Consider the following 4,752-nt stretch of genomic DNA (forward strand, 5'->3'; position numbering starts at 1 on the left):
CATGGTGTAATGATAGCCCTGTCGTATCCAGGACTGTGCTGATCTCTGGCGCCTAAATTGAGCAAGAGTCTTTTTTTGGCTGGTGTAGATCTGGCCAGTGGTGAGAGCCTGTCCCTGCAGGGAAGTGCCCGTGGCAGAGTCCACCTGAGGTCCGCATGTGCTGGGCAGAAGCAGCGCTGCGAGCACATGCCGAACTGAGGTCCCTGTAGCATGGTGGCACACTCAAGTGCTGTTGCTACCTCATCCATCCCTCTCCTGACACTGTTGGGGCATGCCCCCCGTTCCCACCTGGTGCCCGCTGCAGCCCAGGTTCCTCTCCAAGTCAACAGCTTGTCTCTAAAGGATGCTCTCAATGGCTCTTTTTTTTAACTGTTGCTTGTCAGAAATAAATTCTTTGCCTGCCCGTTTTTTGTCTTCAGTTTGTCAAGAGTCAGAAAGGTTTTGTTCGTTCTCGCCCCTATCTCCACCGTGACATCCATTGCACAGTGGTCCCACCAAGGCAGCGTGTCCTGCTTCCTTGACTTTCTCTGCCAAAGAGCTCCAGCACCTGCTCGCATTGTCTCCTGCACCCACTGATGTTTACGCTCCCCTGCTCTCTTCTGATCCCTTGCTCAGCAGCAGCCCAGCTTCCTCCTCCTCCTTCTGCACTGCTTGGAGTTCAGCCAGCGTGAGGCCCAAAGTCTTCGTCCAGGCTCCCTCAGCACCCAAAGCCACTTTTGCACCTTGCCTCCCCTTGCATGTGGTGGCTATGGATATCCTGCCCAATTCCCTTTTTGGTTTCCTCATTACAGCTGCCCTTCATCCAGTCCTGCTCCCGTAGGAAAATCCAGGCTGGGAGAGACGGCTGGAGTCATCTGGACAAATCGCAGGATCTCACACTCCTTCCAGAAGTCATTGCTTTGTTCTCGTTTTTGCCATGCAATGAAGGCTTTTGGCTCACAAAGGTACCGACTGAATCCGGTTCTGGTTTTACTGGACTAAGCACTGTCCTTTCAGCTGCCCACTGGGCCACGCAGCCAGCCCTAGGCACCTGCGCTCCGGCAATGGCTTAAGCCGAGAGGGTGACGGTCCAGGTTAGGATTTCCCAGGCCATGAACCTGGAGAGTGTGCTCCAAGGCAAGCACAGGCTTGGTGATACTGGAGAGAGCTGCTACATTTTGCTCTAGTAACTGCACCCAGCAACGTGAAACTTCAGAGGAGCAATGTTTCAGGAGCTTCCTGAAGATCTCATTCCTCTGAAGGCATCGGATTGCTGGGAACTCTGAAGGGCAGGAAATGCTTTAGTGAACAGTTATTTCTGGAGCAGGCAACCGCTGCTCACTCCTTGGACCAGATTATTCTCTCAGGATGGGCCTTTTCCTCCACCTGCTCCCCAAAATCCAATCCCTCTACACCCTGGGAAATGGGAACGGGGGTGATGTAACATGTCGACATCTTCCTAGCGATCTTCCAGGTGGATAACATCAGTGTGTGAGTCTCATTGAAATACATCTCCCAGAGGCCTCTTTCCGAATGCCAGCCTTGACTATTATTATGTGTTAACATCTCATTAGGCTCCTCTGTTTCTGCCCTCTCCTTTAGCCCGCACGTCCCTGGGGAAGGAGGAGAGGCAACGGGTATTATTTTTCGTTAAAATTCATTGAGAAATAGGGACAATTTGAAACCACAACGTATTTCCATGCACATCACTTGCAGTAAAACATGACATTAAAATGGTAAGTGGAGAGCGTGTGAATGAGCAGGCTGTTCAGGAATGGCAGCTGGATATTTGTCCCAGTTGTCTCTTACCATCTGATTAAGGGAACAAGCTATTTAATCGTGCCATATAAAGTGTACTCTAACCCACTGACTAAATATAGCCGATCATTTATAAATAACGCCTTGCTTTTTGTGTGCTCCACTTGTTTGCGCGAAGGAGAAAGTGCTGCTAACCCGGGTGCTGCGAGGGACTGCGCGTTTGGGACAGTCAGAGCATTTGTAGCCCAAGGGAGAGACAAGCACAACTAGCAGACGACGTGGTGGTTGTCAGCGGGATTTGGACGGGGCATTAGTTAGCAACAAGAGCTACACAGGGGCCTGGAGTTAAACTGCAGGACCATAAAGCTGATGCAGGATGGTAATTTTTATGCTGTTTCATGTCTGTACATTGAAAATAGATGCTACGGATGCTATTACAGCAGGAAGAAATGTAATATATTTCAGTTTAAAAATGTAATTTCCAGCCCAAGCTGTTCCTGTTAAGCCTCTTCAGCCATGCAAGGCTCTGTCTATACTCGAAAGCATTTTCACAACAGTAAAGCTGTACATCAGCCCCCCGCTTATATTGTCAAGGCATTGCATCTTATCCCAGCTCACAAAAAGAAAAAAAAAGCATTTCTTTGCAGTCATGCAGTAAGAGACAAGGGTTGTTGCTGGCACAGTTATCTCAGAGCACGAAGATGAACATACTCAAACAGATAAAGCTTTCTACTGGAGGCTAGGCCAGAGCTGAAAGCAATACTTTAAAAGGAGTAAGTAAGCAGCATGAAAAATGAGGGTTGTACAGGTACTCTGCCGCTTCTTGCTCGTGCTCAGAGAAGGGCTGCTTTTGAAGAGGAACCGGGTTTGGCTCGTGTCCCTGTGCCACAGAGATTTCCTGGACAAATAAATGGCCCCTTGGCAGCCGGGCAGCAGACGCAGCAGGGACAGGGCTCTGCCCACCTGTGCGCTCATGTGCGAGGAGTTTTGTGAATCTGATTGCAGAGGGTTTCACCGACTGCTATCAGCAAAGGGCAGAGGCACCATTTTGGCTTGAGCAGTGGCAGCTGGTGGAGGGGAAGGAGGGAGAGTGTGTGCAGCCACATCACATCATCTGTTTCTCACACCCATGGGAAGCCGCTTTTAAGTTTCTTGCCTTTGGGAAAGTTTTTTCCAGAGGTTCACTCCTCGGGCACCTTTACTTGCTTGAGCGAACACATTCATGCTTGGGTTTTGGCACTGCATGCATTGAGCTGGGTACCCCCCCCCTGGCGTCAGCGGGGGCTGGATCTGACGCAGCCCTCTCTGACCCCAGGCAGCGTCTGCCCACCTCCCAGCAGTGCACACTGCAGTCCCTCGGCGGTTACGCAGTATTCCCGGCCCTGGGGGCTGGTGCTTCTCCAGGAGGGCAAAGATGCCTCTTTCCACTAATCCGAAAATCCAGATCTCCACGTGGGCACAGATCAGCACCTTTCTGCTCAAACAAGCCAGCGGGCTGGAGCTGCTGCCACTCTCCCCTGGGAGGAGACCCTCGCACGGCGCTGGTGTCCCTGCACGGCAAGTAGAAGCTGGAGGTGTTGCACTGATGGCACTGCTGTCTTTGAGAGCTTTCCTGCCCCTTCCAGTGGTCTGCCTCGTGATGGGCATCTCTGATGTCAGCGATTCCGGCCCATTTCCACATGGTGACGGAGCAGTTCTGGCCTGAAATGCTGTCTGAGGAAATGCCACCGTGACAGCAAGCATGACGCAGGACTGGGACAACCTCCTGCACCGGCCGATGTGCAGGAGGCTCCTCTGGAAAGCACGGATTTGCAGACGTCCCAGCGGTTTCTGACCTAACGAGGCAGCAGCCCCCGGCACCAGTGCGTCCCTGTCAGTGCTGCATCGGCACGCGGCAGAAACAGAGCGCTCCGAGCACACGGCTGCAGCCAGCTCCAGCCTGGGCGGCGTCAGAGGGCTGGGAAATGGCTTGGCGGAGGGTGGGACGTGCCCACCGCCGTTGTGTGACCGAAACATCCTTCCCTTCCACTCCCATCAAAGGTGTTTGCCTTTCCCTTGGCCACAGAGGTACAGGAAAGGGCCTGGCCGTGTCTTGGAAGACCCGAGTCAGGAAACGGCTTGGGAGTGACAGGAGCTGCTTTCCGGTACTCACACTTCGCGGCAGTGCTACCCAAAAATGCAGGTCCACAGACGCAGGGCTAAGCGGTGAGCATTTATCACTCATGTTTTAATGGAGCCGCTGGCATTAACAGTCACGCAGGGTTTCCAACAGGCGTGTGTACCTGCTGATACGCACAGGCTGCTCCGAGCAGCACCGGGACTGGGATGGATGGATGGATGGATGGATGGATGGATGGATGGATGGATGGATGTCACCTGCTGGGGCAAGTGAAGCTTGGGAACTTGGGAGCAAGACTGGGGCTAAAGGAAGCAGCAAAGCAGAGCAAACACCGCCCGGGCACTCCAGTCTTGTAAAACCAGCACAGAGAGAAGGAGGCCCCTAGGAGAAAACAGCAGAGCCCAAACTGAGAAACACTCCACGAGCAAAGTGCGTTGTTGGAAACAGAAAACCGAAGCGTCGCCTTTTGTCTGATGGTTGTGAATTGCAGGGGGAGGATTGGGACATTTTAAGTATGTACCCGCTACGTCCCAAGTGTTCAGCAGATGCAGTACCAGCCATTTCATTAGCTACAGTGGACTGGGCACGGGCGTGCGGCTGTGAATGGCCTTGGCTTCAGTAACGCGTGTCACTGGGTGAACGAGGAGAGGGCTCGGAGTCCGTGCTCGTGTGACTCCCGCCCGGCGAGACCTCCGGGGCGGGCGGGAGCCCCGGCACCCTGCAGCAGCAGCGCACAGGGCCCGGCCCACGCCGGGGTTCCACCGCGCCGAGGATTTCCCTCCCGGCCAGGGTCTGTTCGGGACAGCGTCCAGCGCTGCGGCCACACCGGACCCACCTGCCCCACGGCCTGACGGACGCCCCGCGTACGCCCTTCCGGGCTGGGACTGCGGCCGGCC

Source organism: Aptenodytes forsteri, unplaced genomic scaffold (assembly GCF_000699145.1).
Source record: "Aptenodytes forsteri isolate BGI_AS27 unplaced genomic scaffold, ASM69914v1 Scaffold14, whole genome shotgun sequence".
Classification (NCBI taxonomy): domain Eukaryota; kingdom Metazoa; phylum Chordata; class Aves; order Sphenisciformes; family Spheniscidae; genus Aptenodytes; species Aptenodytes forsteri.